Genomic DNA, 27,699 nt, shown 5'->3' on the forward strand with positions numbered 1-27,699 from the left:
CCACTACACTAATCCCCAGCAGAGTCGCCACTTAATATCTGTAGTGGTAAATTCATGACCACTAAGTTATGGATAAACTTAACGTCAATAAAACCAGAGTCGCCACCGTGCTTTTATTGTTTCCAAAGGAAAAGAGAAAAGTACGAACAAAACCCAAAGATAAGAAGTTTTCAAATCAAAACTAATAAAATGCCAGAGATTACAGGTAAGGGGGTTGGTTACATAGAGGGAAGGTGTTAGCACCTAAAGTGTCCTAGGTACTCCTAGGGAGCCCTTTTTTATGTGTGTATGTGTTTTTGGTATAAAAGATGTTTGCAATAAATAGAGTGTGGGGTTGAGAAAAGAATTCATTAATTATATTTTTGTGTTTGACAAGACCTTCAGATTGTGCCTATGTACTAACATAAAAATGAGAGATCAAAACCTCGTAGTTCATGGTATCAATTTCAAAGTGAGTGGATTGGTTTTAAAAACATTTAAATTTCAAAAAAAAAGAGGCACAACGGGCCTAAAAGAGTTTGAATGAGTGTTAGTTCTTTTTGTCTTTTGAAATTTTAAGTCAATATGGTTAAGTTCAATTATAAGTTTGATTAAGAAAAGAGTGTAAAAGTGAAATGCATAAGACCAAAGTTTCTAATTTGCAATAACGTCTAAGTTTAGAAATCACAAGCAAAGAATATTTTGAAAAAAGGGGGGAGAGATTTGAAATTTAAGAAGTGGGAGGAGATGAAGAGACTAATCCTAAGCAAAAATTTAAAAGTTAAGGGTTGAAAAGATCTGACCAATGGGATGCAATCCAATAGACAAGAATGTCATATAGAAACCCATTTTTCCTTTGGACTTTAAATCAAGCAATATCAATAAGCAAGTAGCAAAATGAAGAGCAAGACATCAAATAAAGATAGCCACATCCAAGCTAGCAACTTCATAGTCTTCTTCATAATCTTGCCATATATCATATGACATACTCCATGATTGGCTCAGAATAAGGCATTAGACACAGGTTCAAAATAACATTTACATCAAGACCATGTAGCATATGAATTCAGGCGGATCCCAATACTTGCATCAGATGGAGGCTCAAATCACAATTACTTGATCTCAAAAAAGTTGGCATTGGCCAAGTCCTTTTGCATAGGGAGTGTTGCCTAATTCTAATTCCAAGGCCCAAATCAAACCCAACAGTCCACACAAACATTTTTTAGGATTTTTTGTTGTTTATTAGGTATTTTAAGGTCCTAAGACCACAAACACAAACAAGATATAGAATCAAATATATACAATCACAATATATGGCTCAAGTGAGCAAAGTGAAAATGGAATAAACATAAACAAGTTAAATGATATTTAAATGGGAAATGAAATGGTAAATGACTTGATTTCAAATTTCATAAATTAAATGACTTGAAATTAAAAGCAAGAATAATAACAGTTAGTCAAGTGTTAGTTGATTAGATGTTAGTGATGTTTTTTCTTTTCAATTGATTAAGTCATTCTTTGGAGAACACTCAACCCTCTATTCACAAGCATGGATCCTTGAACCATGACATCTTCCAAAGGAAGAAAAAAAGGTCAAGTTTCCTCACAATACCATGAAATGGGGGAGACTTACAATCTCACTTACTAGAATGCTATGCCTTTGGATCAAAATTTAGTGCTATGTTAAGCAATCGTAATTGGACTTATGTAGAAGTCACAATTATCTGAGGCCGGGAAATAGAAATCTTGGTGTTAATGCATGTTAGAGATATGGTATAATGAACCATACTCCTAAAACATACCACACACAAAAATGAAAATGATAAAAGGATGGACCTAATCTCATCCATACTTGTAATGGTTTATCTAACATGAAGTTACTGATGAACCAATTAGCCTTAGGATATTGAGACTTCATTGGTCAATGTAAGGGATGTGATAGAATGGGATTGAAGATGAAGAGGGAGGGGAAATGAGACAAACACAAATTGGTCATGGGAGGAACTTTATCAAATTAAAATAATTCATTCATTTTAGGAGATGAAATGTACATTTCATCAATCCCCTGAATCCAATGATTTTAATCAAACAAAAGTCAAATAAACCTTGACCAAGGCCCAAACATACAATCAAACTTCACAAGCCAATAAAAAAGGCTCAACATAATTTTTACACAATTAGTCAATTAAAAAATCAAATTAAAATGCATTTAAATTAAATTATATTTGATCAAAAACTGAAAACCTCTTCAAAACACCAAATAAATGGCCAAGATATTTATCCTAGGTCAAACAAGGTCAAAGGACCTTAGACAAAAAAATTCATTATTTTTGAAAAGTCAGAAGTATTTTTAAACAATTAAAAAATATGCACAAAAATAATTAATTCATGAAAAATATCAAAATCAATCCAAAAAATAATTTTAATTCAGAAAATGAAAGAGGAAAATATAGGAAATTTTTGGTGAAGTCCCATATTTTTTGGGTTAAAAATGAAATTGATATGAATTAATTAAAAATAATGGATTAAATGAAATAATTAGAAATTCAAAAAAAGGAGAGCCATCTGATCTCTATCATTAATTGAGGTGGAAGATCAGATGGTTGGAAATGCGCGCTCCACATGTTCTAAAGTTAATGTGCGTACACGCTTGGTAATCAAAAGCAACGCATGAGATTAAAACAATTCAAATAGATCAGATGGCCTGGATTGATCCAACGCACCACTGGAGCCCTAGCTCCGGTCATCTTCTCCGGTGCACCACCGGAGCTCTGTAGAATTGGAAACCCTACCATACCAAAGGAATTCTCATTTTTAATCTCTCATTTCAAGTTTGAATTTCAACAAAATCAGTTGATCTTCAACATTAATTCCTTAGCCTTGCATTCACATCATACCTCAAGATCAAACTACAAGCAAGAATTGGAGCAGATTGTTATGTTTAAAGCTGCACTTCAAAGGTTCATTGCTCAACTGTTTTGATCCATATCTCATCATATATTGTGATTTGCTTGTGTTTATTTGGTTCTCTGAAGTCCTCGTGTGAGAGGCAAGCCAATGGTGGCTTTGATTTTGTGAATTGATGCATTTCAGATTGAACACCTAAATTTTTCATCTCAGATTTTTCATTCCATAGAGATCTTGAGGGAAATTCAAGGTTACAGGGTGATGTACATCACCCCAGCTTTAATTTGGTATAAGGATCATGCAATTTAGTTAAGGTTGCAAAACCTACAACTGCTGGCCGAATTCTGTTGGCTCACCTGAGAAGACGGTGGTTTCCACCACCGTCCCCACATGGAGGCCCTGTATCCATTGGATCTCACATGCACGATCTAATCCTGGCCTTTGTTCTTTATGACTTTTTTTAATTCATTCTATTTCGCGCTTGACTCATGTACATGGTACGCGTGCGCCTCTGAGCCTTTGGATTGTCCACGTCAATTAATGAGATGGATCATGCACTCCTGGATTTTTCATATTTTCCAATTTCTGTTTATTTTCTTTTATTTCATTTATTTTCAAAAATTCATAACTCTTTTATTTGGAATCACAAAAATATGAGACCAATTGCAAAAATTTTCTTTTTAAATCTAGTTTCATAATCAGATTATTAATTATTTTTGTGATTCCATTTAATATTTTTTGTGAATTATTTTGTTTTTAATAGTTTATAGTTCATTTTAAATACTTTTTGATATTTAAAAATTCCAAAAATATTTTCTTAACACATATGGATGATGATAAGTCTATTAAAAATATTCTCATTAATTTCTTAATTGATTTGAGATTTATTTGAGATTTTAATTACTTTGTGTTATGTTTCTTGATTTTTAATTGTTTTAAAATAGTTTATGTTTTCAAAAAATATTGAGAAAATTTGTCAAACTTTGTTTGATCATGTTAGGCTTATGATGATTCAATTGGACTTGTCCAAGTTGATTTGAATTGAATTTGACGTTTGACCATACTTTGTTCATTTTATTTTATGTTTTATTTTAATTCCAAAAAAATACCAAAAATATGTTTGACCTTTCTTGACTTCTAATCTTCATTTCACTTCCGTTTACCATTGATTGATGATGATTCCATTCACATTTGATCATTGTGTTTTGATTATGTCATTTGGATTCTCATTTTATCCATTTCATTTCTTCTTCATCTTTTTCTTTTTTATTTATTTTTTTGGCCAACGAGTTAATGATTTGTGGTTAGCCTTGACATATGAGAGGCTTAACCTTCTTTGATCCAAATCAAATTCAACTTGATCAAAGATCAAGTGAATTGCTTTGTCTCCAAGATAGGTTGCTTCTTGGTCAAGCAAAAAAATTAAAATCCATACAAGGCCTTTCTTCTTTTTCTTTTGGCATGACAAGTTGTAGGAGCTTGGCTTACTAGTCATAATCTCTAACTTGTGTTTATTTGCCTATAGTTTTATTGACCGGCCTCAGATAGGTGTGACTACTACATTAGTCCACTTACGATTGCTTAACATAACGTTAAATTGCCTTATGGCACACTAACACTAACTACTAATTACTAACCTTCAATTCAAGCATTTAATTATTGCAATTTACTTTAATGCAATTTAATTTCTTACTCATTTATTCATATTGCCTTTTCCCTTTTCTCATTTGAGCTCATATTTTATGTTTATTCTATTTTCCTTTTGCTCACTTGAACTCATTATTGTGAATAAATATATTGTGGCTTTGTGTTTGTTTTGTGATTGTTTGTGTGAACCCAATGCAAAAAGGAGAAAGGACTTAGAATTAGGACCTTACATATGCTTAATGGAGTTCAAGAGCAACTAGGCCTCATGCCTTTAGAATGCTAAACTTTTTGAAGAGCAACTAGGCCTCATGCCTTTAGAATGCTAAATCTGGAAAGTTGACTTGAAAGGACCTCTAATCTAAACTCATTCTTTGTCCATTCCTCTTATTGCATTGTGAACTTTTTGATTGTTTGTTCTTGTGGGATAGGGATTCCCACCTTGAGATAGTAAGAAGGATCATTGTCATGAATAGCCAAGTTATGAGATACAAGCCAAATGGAGATCCTAGGAACTTGAATGTTTAATTGTTTTGATTGCTTGTTTCTTGCTAAGTCCAAAGGAAAGGAGCCTCTTGAATCATCTTTATGATCTCAAGAAAGGAACTCCAAGGGTTTTAATCTCTTCTCTCATCTTTGCATGTTTAGGACTAGCCCTTCTCTTCTTCTCTCCACTCTAACCCAAGCCAAACTCATTTTGTGCCAACATTGACATTGATTTAAAATTAGAAACCTAGGCATTATTGTAGCGGGGTATTCGTTACCATTGGAGATATTGACTAAATCCAAGGTAAATCATACAAAGTCGAGTCGCCACCGCACTTCTATTTATCCAAAGGAATGGTTAGAAAGCGAACAAAAACCTAAAAGTTTTACAAGCAAAACTAGTAAAAGAAACAGAGATCTGGGTAAGGGGGTTGGTTATGCAATGGGAAGGTGTTAGGCACCCAAAACATCCTAGGTACTCCTAGGGAGCCCTTTTCACACTTGTTTCAAAGGTTATTGTATTGTGAAAATTTGTTTGTGCAAACATGATTGAAGAGATGAGAAAAGAATATACAAGTTATTTACATTTTGTGTTTGGATGGATAAACCCATTGCCTACGTACCCTCTTATAAAAAGATTAGGATCAAAACCTCGTAGTTCGGGGTAAAAATCTCAAAACAAATGAGTAGATTGATTGGTCCAAAAGCCTTAAGGTCTTTTGTTATCAAAGGGAGAAAACTCAACCTAAAACCACAAATCCACCATGTGAGGATAACTTCAACATGCTAGTGAGGGGTTAACACTATAATAAGCATGGAAGACTCATTGTCCATCACTAAGGATATAGGTGAGTATTACATCTACCACAAAGATAACTCAAACCTAATAGCTAAAGGTTATGGAAATTTTGATTAAGAAGTGGACATTGGAACCACACAAGAAATTTGAATGGGTTATATTTACCAATTAGAAGTATATACAAAATGGTCAAAGTTGACTTAAAGATTCAATTCAAAATGAGTGTTATGAAAAGAAAGTTTAAAAATGAAAAGCATAAGGCTTAGGTTTCTAATGTTGAAAACAATAGTCAAATGTTTGCACAAAAAGGATTTTGGCTTGGGTTAAGGTGAAGAAGGAAAGCTAAGTCCTAAGGGAAACAAAAAGATGATGGTTAAGAAATGAAATCACATTAGGAGTTCCTCTCTTGAGATCATATAGATGATCCAAGTAGATCCCATCCTTTGGAATAAGCAAGCACAAAGCATAAGCAATCACACAAGTCTCATAAGAGATCCTCAATGTATCTTGTATCTTCCACTGGGATGAACATGGTAATGATCCTCAAATTAAGCTCAAAATGGAAACTCCTAGTTCAAGAGCACACACATCAAAAGTTCACAAGTAAACAAACATCACACACTATATCCATACAAGAGGCTCAACACAAGAGGTGGGCTTTAGTCAAGAGGGGTCATGTCAACCTTGATAAACAAGCAAAACTGTAATGGGTAATCTGTAGCTCTTAACCACTAACATTGAACGTTAGGGTGAAGCTGATCAAAATGGTAATGAGGATGAGACCTCATGCTCTTAACCCTGGCCGGGGTGAGCTCATGACAAAGAAAGTGTGGGGATCCAGAAAGTGGGATCGTTTTCCACTTGACAGACTCTGGACAAAGATCTTGGGTACATGTTCAGAAGCATCAGCACGTAGTGCAAACATAAAGAACGACACACTGAATAACAGGGGATTGGCTACTAATCCCTTTTATCCGTCAATTGCCTCAACTCCTGGAGGTCTTATCAGATAACACATGCCTCATCTTGGAGGTCTTTGAGCACAATTTTAAACAAAACACAAACAAAGCCTCTGAAGGAGGACTTGCCAGCAAAATGCCTGCCAAAAAGGTGACAGGACTTCAGACTACATGAAGTAAGAAGCTAACTACCTGAGTGGTGTATCAACCATAATCCAAAGCTCAATCAAGAGCTAAAGTAAGCAAGCAACTAAGGTACCTGTACAAAGACTAAACAATTAGTACTTCAGTCATACAACCAACAGACAAACAGTGAAACCACCTAACAGTTACACCACATCACTTAAAATCCTACAAAACAAACATATGTTAGAACTCAAATGCATTTTCATCTCACAAGAGAGAACAAATCAACCATCAATGCTAAATGTCCAAACCTGAAACACAAGACAAAGTTAGTTTATGTACAAAACACTAGTGCAAAGACTAGATTCAAAACCAAATCAAATGACCAAAACAGAACCCAATCTTCTACACAATGCACATTCAAGCATGTCACAAAATGTCCTCAAAAGGACCAGCATCAAATCAATAAGCAAGAATCTCAAATGATCTATGTCATGCAAGGACAAAAAATGTGCACAAAATGAACTTCTAACTGAGAAAAATCACATCAAATCAGAAATGCATGCAATGGCTTTGAAATTTTTTGTACAAGTGCCTCATGTCATGAACAATCAATATGCAAAAGATCAAATCCAGAAAGGTTCAAATGATATATGAACAAAAATGCAACAATTCAATGTCAAAAATGTGACACAAATTGTCACACTTTTATCTATGTGTCAAAAGTGATGATAACATATGAGAAAAAAATCCAAACCAGTGACCAAAAATTCATATCATGTGTGAATGTCAAGCATGCAAAAAATTGGATCAAATGGCTTAACATAGAGAATTTCACAATGTATTGAACACAATATATCAAATTAGCACAACATGGATTCAAAAATTCACAAATAAAAATCCAGACATCAACAAATCATGAAATTAACACCAAAAAATAGTAGACATCAATACGAAACCATGAAAAAAAATTGGGACTCATTTGGATCATTTTTCTATTTTTAATGAATTAAACAAAATGAACAAAATAAATGGAATAACATGGAAAATATGGAGGGAAATTCAAATATTTGAATCAAATCAGAATAAACACATGCCCTTGGATCTGGCGCGCCTCAAGCATCAACGGTCCACATTTGAATTAATGAAACGCTGCGTTTCATTAATCCAGTCACCATGCACAATCATCATTCAACTCACGCGTGGCATTGGTCAAAGCAACACAATCCAATCAAACGTACACGCAAGGCATCACATGGCAGCACAGTCAGACTAACCCTAACACACTCAGACGCCGGAGCTACAGCTCCGGTCATCTTCTCCGGCCAGCTCCGGCGAGTTTAACACAAAAATTTTCCAGAAATTTGCAAGGCATACATCATTCGAACCGCCTTCTCACATACATTCCAAATATGCTATCAAATCATCCTAATTCTCAACAGGTTTTCCAGATCGAAGTGAAACATATTTTAGATCTAAACTTATAGTTCATCATACATGCTCAATTCTCAACCATTTTCAATTCTAAACACATGTACATAACCTATGCAACACGATCTACACATCTATGATCATAAAACAACAAAAGGAGATATCGAATTTCAACTCACCTGAAATTGGAGCTTCTTGAAATCGTGTTCTCTCAAGCTCCAATGCTCCAGATCTACTCCTTTGACCTTGCCTTGAAGCTTTATGCAAAGAGAATCAGTTGAAACCACTTGGATCCACCTCAATTTCCAACTTCCATCAACATGAGAATGCACATGAACTGCTTAAATTCTGGCTCAATTGCAACAAACAGATGATGAATCTTGCTCAGTGAAGCACCAAGAACAAGAATATGCAAAGATCTTTGAGAGTTATGTGAAGAAAAATCAAATTCGAAGAGAGAGAAAATTTGGAGAGTTTTTGATTTTTGATCTCAAATGGTTCTGTTATCCAGTTATGATTAGGGTTTTGGGTTATATACTCCATGCTAATGACAATGCTAATCACTTAAGCCAATGGTTAATCAAGATTAAGGAGTTATGAAGCAATATGCAAAAATGCAAATGAAGCTCACAAAGCCATAATCCACGTGTACAGTCCCATGTTAAGCTTGGAATTCACTCAAAATTATCCAATGGTCATGATTTGATGATCAATTTGCTTGCATCTCAAGCCAAAAATGAATGGTGAATATTTTCTTCAAAATGAACATGTGTGAAATAATGAACTCCTGGTCATGGTTCCTTTGCACAATTGAGCCAAATAATGTCATTTTGAGATGCCTTGAACATGAGGAGCATTTTGCAAAAAGAATGAATCCATTTGAAGCATTGTATCAAAAGTTATGCCATTTTGAATTTCCATGCACACCTTGTGATCAAATGACCATAACTTCTCAACCATTCATCATATGGACATGAATTAGGACTTTTTGGAAAGGGGAGACAAAGATATACAACTTTAATGTTCACCAAAAATCTATTTGAAACTTATTTGACATTGACAAGTCACGTTGAATGTGGACCAAAAACTTGCCAAATTTGGAAACTTTGAATTATAGGTCATTTTCCATTTTTAGTAACTTTTGCCATGACGTTTGAATCTTCAAGATGGAAGTTTAGAATGATGAATAAACCCTATTTGAACATGATTGAGGTGTCTCAACTCATTTCCCCCACCTCATAGCCCTCAGTTGACTGCACAGTTGACTTTTGGTCCTCAGATGACCTTGAAATGTCTTGATTAACTTGAGCTTCTACAACTTGGGTGAAATTGCTTCAAAAATGAAATCCTAGCTCATGCAAGCTCCTTATAATAATCATGTGATCCTCATCCCAAGAAAATACCTCATCTCATGCACAAAGGATCTTCTTGAAGCTCTTGACCTAGTGATTGCTTAAGCTACAACAAAAGATGTTAGTAACATATTTTTGTGCTTTTGGTTAGTAAACAAAAAATGAGAAAAACAATGATATACAATTCAAGCATGCTTGGTGATCTCAAACCACTCACAAGAGATCCCTACCCAAAGGGAAAGGAAGCCAAGATGCTCAATGATCCTTGAGGCTATGCAATGCAATATTATGATGCCATGAGGGATCTTAGGGACAAAATTGGGGTCTTACAATTATGCCTTTGATTTTTCAAACTGTTTTCATCAACACTTATTTTGAATGAATCTTAAGTCAACTTTGACTTCATTTTTTGAATACTTCTAATTTGTAAATACAACTCACTTCAAGTTGTTTTTGTGGTTCCAATGGCCATCTTTGTTAAAACTTTTTTTCATAAACATTAGTCATTAGGTTTGAGTTATCATAGTGGTTGATGTAAACCTCACCTTATCCTTAGTAATAAGACTATAAGTCTTCCATACTTATTATAGGGTGGGTCCCTCACTAGTATGTTGAATCTCTCCTCACATGGTGGATTGTTGGTTTAGGTTGAGTTTTCTCCCTTTGATAACAAAAGACCTTAAGGCTTTGGGTCAAATCAATTCACCAACTTATTTTGAGATTTTTACCCCGAACTACGAGGTTTTGATCCTACCTATGTGATGGTACGTATGCAATGGGTTCATCCATTCACAAAACAAATTGTAAATAATGTATATATTCTTTTCTCATCTCCCCAATCATGTTTGCCCAAATATTTTCACAAATACCAACCTATAATACACTTTGCAAAAAGGGCTCCCTTAGAGTACTAAGGATGTTTTGGGTGCTTAAAACCTTCCCATTGCATAACCAACCCCCTTACCCAGATCTCTGACATTTTTATTACTTTTTGATTTGATAAAACTTATCGGTTTTTGTTCGCTTTCTAACCTTTCCTTTGGATAAATAGAAGTGCGGTGGCGACTCAAATTGTATGATTTACTTTTGATTTAGTCAATAAATCTAAAGGTAACGAATACCCCGCTATAGAAAAGTGGCGACTCTGCAGGGGAAGTTATCTTCCTAGTGGGTTAGCCTACTTTTTGCCTTTGTTGTATTGTATGTTTATATTAATTTGTGATATATTTTTGTGCAAAATTTGGGATGACTGTATTGTTTGTAATTAATGATTTGCTTGATATATCAATTGCTTGTGTGCTTGGTGATCTCTTGTGAGATGAGTTCTATACCCGAACTCGAGTGCACTTATGATAGGAGAATGGCATAGTCTTGTTGACTTGTGTGGAGTTATTCCTTAGCAAGTTGACTTGCAAGCCCATTCACTTGGTGGAGGTTTTGTTGGGATCAATAATGTCACATGAGTAGTCGTGGTTAGGCATTACGCTTTCCAATATATACCTTAGAAGCCAAGGACCTTAGATTACCTAGCCCATCTTGGCCTATTTTAGGATGTAGTGCGAAGATCGTTCAAGTGTAAGATTTGATACGATTCTTACGCGATACTACACTAATAAGAGTCTCTGTTGAGAATATTTTTGGAATACGAGTAGTCGTTTACCCGATAATATCCGAAAGATGAGATGATGACTATGGGAACCTCTTGTAGAACATGATTGTCAGGTTTAACCATAATACACTCCCTTGGGTGGTTCTTAACCAAGACTCCATGCTCGTGACTTGCAACAAGCCCTTGATTCGCGGTTGATCCGTTCTCGTATATCCTTAATATCAATGGAACTTGGGTGTTGATAAGGTGAAAACCATAATCCACCAAAATGGATGATTGATATTGAGGATGACTTGATCCATCCCGTGACCTTTGTGTGGCGTGACTTGCTTGATCCTTGAGTGTGATTGTTGCATCCATGCATTCATGCATCCATTTGCATCCATATCATCAATGAGAAAATTTTCAAGGAACTTAAGAGGTCTATTTGTAAATTTTTAGACATGGATAAGCCAAGAAGTAATACGAAGAAGTACAGTTTCAGACAACCCGACTTGAAAGAGTTAAGGAGTTTGACATCTTATGTATTAGATCCCTTGGAGTTGAAAGCTCGCCATGGGAAACTTCTGTCTATTCTTTCTACTCAGGTGGATGAAGGTCTGATGAGTGTGCTAGTGCAGTTCTATGATCCTTTGTACCGTTGCTTCACTTTTCCGGATTTCTAACTTTTGCCTACACTTGAGGAGTATGCCTATCTTGTGGGTATACCTATTCTAGATCAGTTGCCATTCAGTGGCTTGGAGAGGGTTCCTTCTTCCCAGGATATTGTTGATCTGCTTCACATAGATGTATCTGATATTGGTGCTCATATGATTACCAAAGGTGGAATTCAAGGTCTCCCATCTGATTTTCTCATTGCCCAAGCTACTTTGTTTGGGAAGGCCATGATATGAGGACGCCTTTGAAGCCATATTTGTACTTCTCATCTATGGGCTAGTGTTATTCCCCAACATCGACAATTTTGTGGATGTGGATGTTATTAGGATTTTCTCTACTCTTAATCCCGTTCCTACTCTGTTGGGTGACACTTATTTCTCTTTGCATATGAGGAATGCAAAGGGTGGAGGATCCATTGTGTGATGTCTGCCTCTGTTGTACACGTGGTTTATTTCTCACTTGCCTCACACGCTCGCCTTCAAGGAGAACAAGGGATGTCTATGGTGGTCTACGAGACTTATGTCTCTCACTAATGATGACATCTCTTGGTATAACCGTGTATATGATGGTGTGCAGATTATTGACTCTTGTGGTGAATTCTCCAATGTGCCTCTTCTTGGTACATGTGGTTGAATTAACTACAATCCTATTTTGGCTCGCCGTCAGCTTGGGTTCCCCTTAAAGGATAAACCTAACAACATTCTATTGGAAGGTGTATTCTTTCAAGAGGGTAAAGATCCCCAGAACTTGGTCCGAAGAATTATATTGCTTTGGAACCCTACACCTCTTGGGTGAGGAAGAGAGCTTATGAGTACCGCATGCCATATGACTATCCGAGACCTACCCCTATGGTTATGGTTAGGCCTTCAACCCTCCCTAACCAAGGAGTAGAGGAGTTGAGAGATGAAGATTGTTCGCGTGCTTGGGTTCGTGAGCGAGAGGAACTACTTCAGCAACTCAGAGATAAGGATGCTGTGATAGAATTTCTGGAGCATCAGATTATTGATGAGCCAGATGATGTGGTTACTTCTCTTCTTCCTCAATCATCCAGGTTTTGGAAGAGGAAGTATGATCGACTCGCCAAGGAGAAGGCAGATGTGGAGGCAGCCTATGAGAGAGAGGTGAAGAGGCTTCGTGTAGCTTATCTTCCGGTCTCGAGAGCTTTGGACGATTGCTTCTAGGGTTCCATAGGATGTTCATTTTCCTTCTCTCTTGTATTGTATTTGGTTACCAAGACTGTATTTCTTCTTTGGTGTAAAATTTTCTCCAAATATTATTGATATGCATATCCCATTATTGATATGAATATCTTCAAATTTGGTTACCAGTCCTTGTTGTGCCACCTGCCGTTGTGCACACGTTACCAAGAGTCGAAGACACCATCTATCACTTTGATCCATCTGAGGGCCCAGATGTTTATGAGAAGATGGATGCTATGAATGACCAATTCCTTGAGCTCCGCAAGGAACTGAAGACTCTAAGAGGGAAAGACCTCTTTGGTAAATTTGCTGCTAAGTTGTGCCTTGTGCCCAACGTCAAGATCCCTATTAAGTTCAAAGTGCCTGACTTTGAAAAGTATAAGAGAAACACTTGCCCTCTCAGCCATCTTGTGATGTACGCACACAAGATGTCAACGCAAATTGAGAATGATCAACTCCTTATCCATTATTTCTAGGATAGCCTGTCTGGTGCCGCTCTCTGATGGTATATGGGTTTGGACAGCGTAAACATCCGCTCCTTCAAAGATCTTGGCGAAGCTTTCGTCAAGCAATATAAGTACAATGTTGATATGGCTCCCGATAGGGACCAGCTGAGGGCGATGTCCCAGAAAGAGAAGGAGACTTTTAAGGAGTACGCCCAGAGGAGGCGTGAGTTGGCCGCTCAGATCGTGCCACCCCTCGAGGAGAAGGAAATGACCAAGATCTTTTTGAAGACCTTGAGTTTATTTAATTACGAGAGGATGATAGCTAGTACTCCCTCGGACTTCACCGAAATGGTGAACATGGAAATGAGGCTAAAGGAAGGAGTCCAGGAAGGACGTCTATCCAGGGATGAAGGCTCTTCTGCAAAGTGATATGGGGGCTTTGCAAAGAAGAAAGAGGGAGAGGCACATGCTATGTCTTCCCATATTAAACGAAGACCCTCTGTGAAGAGGAAGAATGTTCGCCCTATCAGTAACCAGCACCAGGTGGCTCATATAACACCTGCCTTCAGGGAAGCTCAACATTATCAACATCAACAACAACAACATCAACAATATCAACAACAACATCGTCCACAACAGCAGGCCTACCAACCTCGAAACAATAACAATACCAGCACCAGCTACGATAGGAAGAGGGTCACTTTTGATCCAATTCCAATGACCTACGCTGAACTTTATCCGTCTTTGATTGATAGGAAACTGATTACTCCACGTGATCCACCTGTTGTACCGACCAACCCTCAGTGGTGGGACAAGCCTGAGCTACATTGTGTATATCATTCTGGTGCTCCCGGACATGATACGGAGAACTGCTATCCCCTGAAGACCAAGGTTCAAGACCTTGTTAGAAGTGGGATTTTGTTTTTCGAAGATGTAGGTCCGAATGTCAAGAAGAACCCATTTCCCGAGCATGGGAAAGCTGCTGTAAACATGGTCCAGGGTTGCCCTGGAAAATATAAAGTCTTGTATGTCAGTTATATCAGGCAATCTTTGGTCGAGATTCACAGACTATTATGTGGATACAGTCATTATGAGCATGACCATGACAGGTGCCGGGTGTGCACTGTCAATGAGAGAGGATGCCGCCAAGTCAGGAAGGATATCCAAGAGATGCTGGATCAGGGTATGATCGAGGTACTTCAGAATCGCAACGAGGATGAAGTGGATGTTATATCCCCTGTTTTCAGAAAACCAGAGCCTGTTGTCATCAAATATGATGGCAGCAAGAAGAAGGTTTCTCCTACTCTTGTAATCAAGCCAGCGGACCCTGTCCCGTACTTATCAGATAAAGCTGTTCCCTACAAATATAACACAGTTACGTTAGAAGATGGGAAGGAGGTGTCATTGCCCTCCACTTCTGTTGTGAGTATATCTGATGTCAGTGGTGTGACCCGCAGTGGTCGTGTTTTCTCAGCGCCGCCGAAACCCCAAGAAGACGTGATAAGAACTAATGTTGTTAATTCTGCCGGTCCTGTGTGGACTTCTTCTTTTCTGAATCTGGCACTTGTTGTGAAGGGTGTTGACCCTGCGGTTGCTGTGAAAGCTCATGTTCCTGTTGTCCAGCATGGCATTCTGAAAGAGGACTGTGATGAGATGCTGAGGCTCATCAAGAGGAGTGAGTATAATGTTGTTGATCAGCTCCTCAAACTCCATCAAAGATATCTGTATTATCTTTGTTGAGGAATTCTGAGCCACACCGCGAAGCTTTGCAGAGGGTGTTTGACGTGGCATACGTGGATTACGATGTCACTATTGAAGAGTTTGATAGCATTGTTGAAAACATAACTGCTTGTAACAATTTGAGCTTTTGCGATGCTGATCTTCCCGAGGAGGGAAAAGACCACAATCTGGCTCTACACATTTCAATGCACTGCAAGGATGATGCCCTGTCTAATGTGTTGGTAGACACAGGGTCATCGCTAAATGTGTTACCAAAATCCATTCTAGCGAAACTTTCATACCAGGGGCCTCCCATGAGGAAGAGTGGAGTGGTAGTTAAAGCTTTTGATGGATCGAGGAAAACTGTGATTGGCGAAGTTGAACTCCCAATCAAGATTGGACCTAGTGATTTTCAGATCACTTTCCAAGTCATGGATATCCACCCATCGTATAGTTGTTTGCTTGGCAGACCATGGATTCACGAGGCAGGCGCCGTGACATCCACCCTACACCAAAAGTTAAAATTTGTTAAGAAAAATAAGTTGGTGGTGATAGGGGGAGAGAAGGCTCTCTTGGTAAGCCATTTGTCTTCCTTTTCCTACATAGACGCTAAGGATGAGGTTGGGACTCCGTTCCAAGCCTTGTCTATTGCTGAGCCTTCAAGGAAAGGACCGTCTTCATTTGCTTCCTACAATGATGCTAAGTTGGCCATTGAGCATGGTGCAACTACTAGTTTAGGACAAATGATTAAGTTGGAAGACAATAAATCCAGGGCTGGCATAGGGTATTCTTCAGGCATTTCCAACGAGCGTGGGTTGTTCCAGAGTGGAGGTTTCATCCACATTGTCGAAGACCAAGAGGCTGCTGCCATAGTGGAAGATGGTGCAGAGGAAGATCTGGGCAACTTTGTCATCCCTGGAGGAATCTGCAATAATTGGGTCGTTGTTGATGTTCCAACAGTTATCCATAAGTCCACGTAATGTGTTCACTTTTGTTTAAAAACCCTTCTCCCATGTCAAAATGAGAAGTGATGACATTGTTGGCACATTAATACAATGATATTCGTTCAATAATTACATGTTAGATGTTTGTTTTTCCAAATTATTTTTCCTTTTTCCTTTATGAATGAAATTGGTGATCACTAAAAAACCCTAAAAAGAGAACAAAATCAATCTTTTCATCTGCATAATGATTTGCTTTGCTTGAATTCTGAAATCTCTTTATATACTCAAAATCATTATGCAGGTTGATCAAACCCATTGAACATTATGATCCAACACCATCTCCCAACTTTGAGTTCCCTCTATTTGAGGCCGAAGAAGATGATGTTGAAGAGATTCGTGATGAGATTACCCGTCTGCTTGAGCACGAGGAGAAGATCATTCAACCACATCTTGAGAACCTAGAAACAGTCAACTTGGGGTCTGAAGATTGTGTTCGTGAAGTAATTATCGGGGCACTCCTTGAAGAGTCTTTCAAGAAGGGGTTGATTGAGTTGCTACGAGAATATGTCGACGTCTTTGCCTGGTTATATGAAGACATGCCTGGTCTGGATACTGATATTGTGCAACATTTCCTGCCTTTGAAGCCTGAGTGTGTGTCGGTGAAGCAAAAGCTCAGAAGAACTCATCCTTATATGGAAGTGAAGATTAAAGAAGAAGTTCAGAAGCAAATTGATGCGGGGTTTCTGGTGACTTCTACATATCCTCAATGGGTGACCAATATTATGCCCGTGCCTAAGAAAGATAGAAAAGTCCGAATGTGTGTTGACTATAGAGACTTGAATAAAGCTAGTCCGAAAGATGATTTCCCTCTACCACACATTGATATGTTGGTAGACAATACGGCTAAATTCAATGTCTTTTCATTTATGGACGGTTTTTCGGTTATAATCAGATTAAAATGGCACCCGAGGATATGGAGAAGACAACATTCATCACACCTTCGTTTTGAAGATCGCCAGAGCCACGTAACAACGAGCTATGACTACCTTGTTTCATGATATGATGCACAAGGAGATCGAGGTGTATGTTGACGATATGATTGCGAAGTCGAAAACGGAAGTTGAACATGTAGAGCACTTGTTGAAGCTTTTTTAGCGTTTGAGGAAGTATAAACTCCACCTGAATCCGAACAAGTGTACATTTGGAGTCCGTTCCGGCAAGTTGTTGGGCTTTATTGTCAGTGAAAGAGGTATTGAAGTTGATCCTGCCAAGGTCAAAGCAATACAAGAGATGCCTGCGCCCAAAACTAAGAAGCAAGTCCGAGGTTTTCTTGGCCGATTGAATTATATTTCCATATTTATATCCCACATGATTGCCACATGTGCGCCAATATTCAAGCTCCTTCGGAATGATCAGTGTCATGATTGGAATGAGGATTGCCAGAAGGCCTTTGACAGTATCAAAGAGTATCTGTCCGAGCCTCCAATTCTGTCTCCGCCTGTTGAAGGGAGACCCTTGATTATGTACTTAATTGTGCTTGAAGACTCCATGGGGTGTGTATTGGGTCAGCAAGATGAATCAGGGAAGAAGGAATGCGCTATATACTATCTGAGTAAGAAATTCACTGATTGTGAGTCTCGATATTCAATGCTTGAGATAACATATTGTGCTTTGGCTTGGCCCGCTAAGCGTTTGCGCCAATATATGTTAAATTATACGACTTGGTTGATATCCAAAATGGATCTAATCAAGTATATCTTTGAGAAGCCTGCTTTAATTGGGAGGATTGCCCGTTGGTAGATGTTGTTATCTGAGTATGACATTGAGTATCGAGCTCAAAAAGCTATCAAAGGTAGTATATTGGCTGACCACTTGGCACATCAACCAATTGAAGATTATCAGTCAGTTCAGTATGACTTCCCTGATGAGGAGATTCTGTATTTGAAGATGAAATATTGCGATGAGCCTACGCTCGATGAAGGGCCAAAGCCTGGTTCCCGATGGGGTATGGTGTTCGATGGTGCTGTTAATCAATATGGAAATGGTATTAGGGCAATGATTATTACTCCTCAGGGCACACATTTTTCTTTTACAACAAGGCTAACTTTCAAATGCACGAATAATATGGCGGAATATGAGGCCTGTATTTTGGGTTTGGAAGAGTGTATTGATCTTAGGATCAAACATCTCGATGTTTATGGTGATTCGGCCCTTGTTGTTAATCAGATTAAGGGTGAATGGGAGACGAATCAGCCTGGCCTCATCCCATACAGAGATTATGCGAGGAGGATTTCAACTTTCTTTACCGAGGTTGATTTCCATCATATTCCTCGATATGAGAATCGGATGGCAGATGCTCTTGCTACACTTGCTTCGATGATTGTGGTGAAATTCTGGAATGAAGTCCCCAATATTACTGTGATGCGCTTGGATAGACCAGCTCATGTATTTGCAGTTGAAGAGGTGAAAGATGATAATCCGTGGTATTATGAGATCAAATGTTTTCTTCAGAGCCAGATTTACCCGCCTGGGGCATCTGTTAAAGATAAGAAGACTTTGAGGAGTTTATCTGGAAGTTTCTACCTCAATGGTGATGTGCTTTATAAAAGGAATTTTGACATGGTTTTGCTCAGATGCGTGGATAGACACGAAGCAGACCTGTTGATGACTAAAGTCCATGAGGGTTCATTTGGTACTCATTCCAATGGACATGCCATGGCAAAGAAGATGTTGAGAGCAGGCTACTATTGGCTGACAATGGAGTCTGACTGCTGCAAATATGTGAAGAAATGCCATAAATGTCAGATCTATACGGATAAGATTCATATTCCCCCGACACTTCTGAATGTTATTTCTTCACCATGGCCTTTCTGTATGTGGGGAATTGACATGATTGGCATGATAGAGCCAAAAGCGTCGAACGGTCACCGTTTTATTCTCGTAGCAATTGATTACTTCACTAAATGGGTTGAAGTGACATCATATGCAAAAGTGACCAGGCAGATGGTTGTGAAGTTTATCAAGAATCAACTCATATGCCGTTTTGGTGTGCCAGATAAGATCATTACTGATAATGGATCTAACTTGAACAATAAGATGATGAAAGAGCTGTGTAGCGAGTTCAAGATTGCGCATCATAATTCTTCTCCCTATAGACCCAAGATGAATGGGGTTGTCGAAGCTGCTAATAAGAACATCAAGAAGATTATCCAGAAGATGGTTGTTACGTACAAAGATTGGCATGAGATGTTGCCATTCGCTTTGCATGGATATCGTACATCTGTCCGCACTTCAACAGGGGCAACCCCTTTCTCTCTTGTATATGGCATGGAGGCTATGCTCCCCGTGGAAGTTGAGATCCCATCAATGAGAGTCTTGATGGAAGCCAAGTTGACTGAGGCTGAATTGGTTCAGAGTTGTTATGACCAACTGAATTTAATTGAAGAGAAGAGATTAACTGCCATGTGTCATGGTCAGTTATATCAGTAAAGGATGAAGAAAGCCTTTGATAAGAAGGTCAAACCTCGTGTGTTCCGAGAAGGTGACCTCGTGCTCAAGAAAGTTTTGTCTTTCGCGCCCGATTCCAGGGGCAAGTGGACTCCAAACTATGAAGGTCTATATGTTGTTAAGAGAGCCTTTTCAGGCGGTGGTTTGATACTTACAATTATGGATGGGGAGGATTTCACTTGTCCTGTGAATTCAGATGCAGTCAAGAAATACTTCGCCTAAAATAGAAAGGTGATACATCATCAATTCCCCAGAAAGTCTGGAGTTTTGGCCTTGATCTTTTGGAGATGTACATACCTCCATCCTCAGATCCTCAGAGAGTCTGAGTCTAGCATCTGTGTTTTATCAATTATATGGTTGTCATCCCTTGTGTGGACTGACCTAAAATCCCTTATAGATTGATAAATATTGGTATGCTATCTATTTTCGAAGAAGTTGGTCTTTCCCTCAGCATAAATGGAAATCTCCCGCAGAGTAAGCAGGAATTCCCAGCATGAGTGGAAATTCTCAGCATGTTGGCTTGTAGTCTCCCCCTGGCAGGTTTGCCTACAACTCATCCCCAGTAGGGTTGCTCACAGCAGACTGTCTCTGGTTGGATCACCTACAGTCTTTTCCCTAGTGGAGTTGCCTGATCAGAACCTGGTATTTTTTTCCCTTCCTTATTGGAAAATTTCCTCTTAGCAGAGCTGGTGGTAAAGATGTTGTATCCATCCCCAGCGGAGCAGTGGTTCTCTTTCCTCCTAGCAGAGATATCTCTCCGGCAGATAAGAGGAAGTGTGTTGATTGTTGGAATTGCGGTTTGGTGGTTGTTCCCCACAGAATTTCATATCATTCCTGGATAAATTCCCCAGTAGAGTTTCTTCTACGACAAAATCTTATCCATATTGAGCTTCCCCAGTAGAGTTCCTCTATGATGGATCTTTTGTCTGTTCAGTATCAAATCCTTGGCGGTGACTCTGTAGCTTCCCCAGCGGAGCAATTTGTTCCTTCTCCCGTTGGCAGAGATGTTTCTTCAGCGGTTAGAAGAGGATGCTTGATTATTGTGTTTCTGATTGGTGGTTGTTCCCCACAGAATTTCATTTTGTTGCCTGATAAGATCCCCTGTAGAGTTCTTCTCTGACAGATCTTATCAATATCTCTGCATGTTTCCAAAAAAATTGTTGGAGGATCCCTGACAATTGGTAATTGTGATCTTTGTTCATCCCCAACAGCGGTCTCTGATCCTTAGCAGTGGTCTTTGTCCCCAACAACGGTCTCTGATCCTCTGTAGTGGTCTTTGTCCCCAGTGGCGATTGGTGTTTCCTGGTATTTGATGCTCCCCACCAGATGGGATTTCTCCTGTGGGCCTGGCCTTTCTCTTTTGAGATGTTATACCGGATGTCTGTCCGTTGATTCCTGGACCTGTTTGTGTTAGATATGTCTGTTTGTCAGCATTATAAACCATGCATATGCATGCCTAATTATAACATTCATATATTCATATTGCATTCTTTGCCATATATCTTTGCTTGTTATCTTCTGCTATAGGCAGAAAGTGTCTATCTTTCCTTCTACATTCCCCACTGAGTTATGTCCTCGTGGATGATTATTATTTCAGTTTCCTCCCTAAATATGCATTGGGATAGAATTACTCCCCTGAGTTATATCCTCATTGGGTTGACTCTTGTTTCATTGTGTCTTTCTGGTTTGTTCCTGGATTGACTCCTTTCTTGTTATTTCCCCTGCAGTTCCCTATGGTTCAGGTGATCAATTTCTCAGTAAACGGTAATTGTTCATCTTTTCCCCAGCGGAGGTTGCGGCTTTCTACCCAGTAACCGGTAGTTGTAAGTCCTATTTCTGGTGTTTTCTACACAGTAACCGGTAGATGTAATCCCCTCTTTGTTGGTTATCTTTATCCAATATTAGGTACTAATACTCCTTCATTTTTTGAGTATACCACTCAGTAACCGGTGATATATCTCCTGGATCATTGCTTTTGTCAATGTATCCCCAGCGAGTCATCTTTCATTTACTCTTGTTTAGGTAATGATTGTTTCTCCCCTCTAATTGGTCATCATTTTATATACCCAGTAACCGGTATCCCGATGTCCTTTCTTTTCGGTCGATCTATCCTTTATTAACCTAGTAACCGGTTCTGGATAGTCTTCCATGCAAGTATATTATCTACGTTCTGACGGTAATAGATAATGTATCTCATGCGCTCTTCAGTCGAAGTCTTTTTCTTCCCCAGTTGAGTAAGATTCGCATTTCCTTATGGAATCGAATGTCCATCCTGTAAATTGAGTTTGCTTTTCAGCCCTCCTTTTCGGATGATGAGTGCCTTGGATATGTTCCCAATTCACGCCTGGTTGGTCACCTATTATATGCCCAATAACCTGTATCCCTGGTGTTCCTTCCTTCTGCTCCCTATTATGACTTTTTTGTCCCCTGTGGAGTCAGATTTTCCTGAGTTGAAATATACCTTTCGGGTTTTCTTCAGATGTTTTGGAAGATTGATATCTCTCACCCTTATACTGGTCATAGATACTCTCTCTCCGTGAGCATGTTGTTCTACCACCCTTATATCGGTGTTTTGATCACATGTCTCTTTGAGTTTATTACCCAGTAACCGGTAATATCTCGTTGACCCTTATGAGGCTTGTTTCCCAAGGAAACCCTAATTTAACTTTGCATTGACTGTGCCTTGCTCATGAAGCAACCTTAACCTATGATCAAATTCAATCAAGGGAAGTTATTTCATTCATCATTTTATACATATATGAGCTTATGTGAGTATCCTCAATCATTCATTCATCAAGATTTGAAGTTTGGACTTGAGAAGTTGACCAGTCAAGTCATCTGACTATTTTGAGATCCACTGAGACCAAACTTTTGATGTGTTTGTCAAATGAAGATGACCCCAAGAGAAAAAATGTTATTAAGAACCATATTAACAACTTTCATGTTCATCAAAAAATTCATTTGAAACTTGGAAGGTCATCATTCATCTCAAAACATTATAGGTCATTTTGACTGAAACCCTAATTTTGGGTCAACTTCCCAAGGACCTAACTCCTTCATTTTTTATGATGTTGAGGTGAAACCATTTGAATTGGAAATCTTAATATGTATACTTCACATGTTATGTTGGACAAAATTTCATAATCCTAAAAGAAGTACATGTGATAATACAAAACATTATAGGTCACTTTGGACCAAAGCCATTGAATCTTGAAAAAGTCCAACTTCAAGTGCCCATACCTTTCTCATCAAAAATCCAAATGATGCAAAATTTAAGTCCAAATTGATCATTGTGAAAATATCTACAACTTTGATGTTGGAGGTTTTTCCATTTGAGGGTTGCATCATTGAAACAGAAGGGTTTGAAGTTGGTCATTTGTGTCAAATTTTTTAAAGGCATGTTTTGTACCTCAAACTTCATGTCCAGTTCTCATAATTTTCCAAACTCCAAATGGATTTTTGTCCAACATAGATTTTTTTCCTTATGTCAATACCTTTCCAACCATTACTCACATGCCTATGTTTGGATTTTTTATGTGTGACTTTCGAATAGGGGGACATTTAGGCCCAAATATGGAATTCACATGAAACCTTCATGCACAAGCAATTGAAATTCAATTTGCACGTTCAAACCTTCTCCAAATGAGCTCAGCATTAATTTCCAATTGGTTTTGGGCCTCACATGCGCCTGTACAGGCCCATGCATGGAGGACCCAATGATCATGCACACGAGTTTCTCCTCACCTTGCTTGCAACTACAGCTATAAATACATGCCTTGCTTCATTCAATTTTCATCCTTGAATCAACCTGAAGCTCCGCAGAATTGGAAACCCAACCATATCAAAGGAATTCTAATTTTTAATTTCTCATTATAAGTTTGAATTTCAACAAAATCAATTGATCTTCAACACTAATTCCTTAGCCTTGCATTCACATCATACCTCAAGATCAAACTGCAAGCAAGAATTGGAGCAGATCGTGATGTTTAAAGCTGCACTTCAAAGGTTTATTGCTCAACTGTTTTGATCCATATCTCATCATATATTGTGATTTGGTTGTGTTTATTTGGTTCTCTGAAGTCCTCATGTGAGAGGCAAGCCAATGGTGGCTTTGATTTTGTGAATTGATGCATTTCAGATGGAACACCTGGATTTTCCATCTCAGATTTCTCATTCCATAGAGATCTTGAGAGAAATCCAAGGTTACAGGGGTGATGTACATCACCCCAGCTTTAATTTGGTATAAGGATCATGCAATTTGGTTAAGGTTGCAAAACCTGCAACTAGTGGCCGGATTCTGTTGGCTCACCGGAGAACACGGTGGTTTCCACCACCGTCCCCACGTGGAGGCCCTATATCCATTGGATCTCACATGCACAATCTAATTCTGGCCTTTGTTCTTTATGACTTTTTTTAATTCATTCTATTTCGCGCTTGACTCATGTACATGGTACGCGCGTGCTTCTGAGTCTTTGGATTGCCCACGTCAATTTATGAGATGGATCATGCGCTCCTGGATTTTTCATATTTTCCAATTTCAGTTTTATTTTCTTTTATTTCATTTATTTTCAAAAATTCATAACTCTTTTATTTGGAATCACAAAAATATGAGACCAATTGCAAAAATTTTCTTTTTAAACCTAGTTTCATAATCTGATTTTTAATTATTTTTGTGATTCTATTTAATATTTTTTGTGAACTATTTTGTTTTTAATATTTTTTAATTTATTTTAAATACTTTTTGATATTCAAAAATTCCAAAAATATTTTCTTAACACATATGGATTATGATAAGTCTATGAAAAATATTCTCATCAATTTCTTAGTTGATTTGAGATTTATTTGAGATTTTAATTCATTTGTGTTATTTTTCTTGATTTTTAATTATTTTAAAATAGTTTTTGTTTTCAGAAAATGTTGAGAAAATTTGTCAACCTTTGTTTGACCATTTTAGGCTTATGATGATTCAATTGGACTTATCCAAGTTGATTTAAATTGAATTTGAAGTTTGACCATACTTTGTTCATTTTATTTTATGTTTTATTTTAATTCCAAAAAAATACCAAAAATATGTTTGACCTTTCTTGACTTCTAATCTTCATTTCACTTATGTTTACCATTGATTGATGATGATTCCATTCACATTTGATCATTGTGTTTTGATTATGTCATTTGGATTCTCATTTTGTCCATTTCATTTCTTCTTCATCTTCTTCTTTTTTATTTATTTTTTTGGCCAATGAGTTAATGATTTGTGGTTAGTCTTGACATATGAGAGGCTTAACCTTCTTTGATCCAAATCAAATTCAACTTGATCAAAGATCAAGTGAATTGCTTTATGTCCAAGATAGGTTGCTTCTTGGTCAAGCAAAAAACTTAAAATCCATACAAGGCCTTTATTCTTTTTCTTTTGGCATGGCAAGTTGTAGGAGCTTGGCTTACTAGTCGTGATCTCTAACTTGTATTTATTTGCCTATAGTTTTATTGACCGGCCTCAGATAGGTGTGACTACTACATTAGTCCACTTAAGATTGCTTAACATATCGCTAAATTTCCTTATGGCACACTAACACTAACTACTAATTACTAACCTTTAATTCAAGCATTTAATTATTGCATTTTACTTTAATGCAATTTAATTTCTTGCTCATTTATTCATATTTCCTTTTCCCTTTGCTCATTTGAGCTCATATTTTATGTTTATGCTATTTTCCTTTTGCTCACTTGAGCTCATTATTATGAATAAATATAGTGTGGCTTTGTGTTTGTTTTGTGATTGTTTGTGTGAACCCAATGCAAAAAGGAGAAAGGACTTATAATTAGGACCTTACATATGCTTAATGGAGTTCAAGAGCAACTAGGCCTCATGCCTTTAGAATGATAAACTTGTTGAAGAGCAACTAGGCCTCATGCCTTTAGAATGCTAAATCTGGAAAGTTGAATTGAAAGGACCTCTAATCTAAACTCATTCTTTGTCCATTCCTCTTATTGCATTGTGAACTTTTTGATTGTTTGTTCTTGTGCAATAGGTATTCCAAGCTTGAGATAATAAGAAGGACCATTGTCATGAATAGCCAAGTTATGAGATACAAGCCAAATGGAGATCCTAGGAGCTTGAATGTTTAATTGTTTTGATTGCTTGTTGCTTACTAAGTCCAAAGGAAAGGAGCATCTTGAATCATCTTTATGATCTCAAGAAAGGAACTCCAAGGGTTTTAATCTCTTCTCTCATCTTTGCATGTTTAGGACTAGCCCTTCTCTTCTTCTCTCCACTCTAACCCAAGCCAAACTCATTTTGTGCAAACATAGACATTGATTTAAAATTAGAAACCTAGGCATTATGCCTTTGATTTTTCAAACTCTTTTCATCAACACTTATTTTGAATGAATCTTAAGTCAACTTTGACTTCATTTTGTGAATACTTCTAATTTGTAAATACAACTCACTTCAAGTTGTTTTTGTGGTTCCAATGGCCACCTTTGTTAAAACTTTCTTTCATAAACATTAGTCATTAGGTTTCAGTTATCATAGTGGTTGATGTAAACCTCACCTTATCCTTAGTGATTGGACTATAAGTCTTACATACTTATTATAGGGTGGATCCTTCACTAGTTTGTTGAAGCTCTCCTCACATGGTGGATTGTTGGTTTAGGTTGATTTTTCTCTCTTTGATAACAAAAGACCTTAAGGCTTTTGGTCAAATCAATTCACCAACTTATTTTGAGATTTTTACCCCGAACTACGAGGTTTTGATCCTACCTTTGTGATGGTATGTAGGCAATGGGTTCATCCATTCAAACAACAAATTGTAAATAATGTATATATTCTTTTCTCATCTCCCCAATCATGTTTGCACAAATATTTTCACAAATACCAACCTATAATACACTTTGCAAAAAGGGCTCCCTTAGAGTACTAAGGATGTTTTGGGTGCTTAAAACCTTCCCATTGATAAAACTTATCGGTTTTTGTTCGCTTTCTAACCTTTCCTTTGGATAAATAGAAGTGCGGTGGCGACTCGAATTGTATGATTTACTTTTGATATAGTCAATAAATCTAAAGGTAACGAATACCCTGCTACACTGGCCTACGCACAACCTTTTTTATCCCCTTAGAGTCTCTATCTCCCCAGTGGGTTTTCCTTACGGAATTCATTATGCTCCTGCGGACTTTCAGTTTCTACGGATTCTTTTCCTTTGTGGCAACATTTCCCTACAAAGATTCTTTTTAACATTTATATCATATGCATCATGAGGTCTCGTAGGGACCAAAATTTGTTTCTATATGTTGTTATTTAAGACCATTCTACTGAGTCGATACGAAGATTTTAACCTTCATCTCCTCAGTTAGAATCTCCTTAAATAGGGGCAGCTGTAAGACCCTAATTTTGACCCTAAAATCCCTCATGCTATCTCATCATATGCATTGGTATTGGGATCACATCTTGGTACCCTCCTTACCACTCACTCATTGGGTTTGCATTGGGAGAGATCACCATTTAATTGTATCATACTTTGTATTTTATCATTTTTACTGACCAAAATACCAAAAATACGCCTTTGTATATATCTAACTCTTTTGTAGCTAGGGAACATTCTCACTTTTGATCTATCAAGTTCATATCTAGGGTTTAAGATCCTCATTGCTAAGAGCTCAATCAACTATGGTATACAAATGTTTCTAGGTATCATATATGAATCCCCATGAGCTCCACATGTTATTTTGATGAAGAATTCATCAAGAGTTTGGAATTGGTTTGCCTTGGAAACCCTAGCTTATCTAGGTATCTTGTGTAACTTCTTCAGCAAGCTTCTTCAACAATTGATCAAATATTTCAAGGGATACTTCAAATTCCATCATATTATGAATATATGATCTCCCATAAGTCCTAAAAGTCAAGAGAATTGCAAGCTAGCAAGTTGGTTGATGGTGGT

The sequence above is a fragment of the Lathyrus oleraceus genome, chromosome 2 (assembly GCF_024323335.1).
Source record: "Lathyrus oleraceus cultivar Zhongwan6 chromosome 2, CAAS_Psat_ZW6_1.0, whole genome shotgun sequence".
In the NCBI taxonomy this organism is placed as follows: Eukaryota; Viridiplantae; Streptophyta; class Magnoliopsida; order Fabales; family Fabaceae; genus Lathyrus; species Lathyrus oleraceus.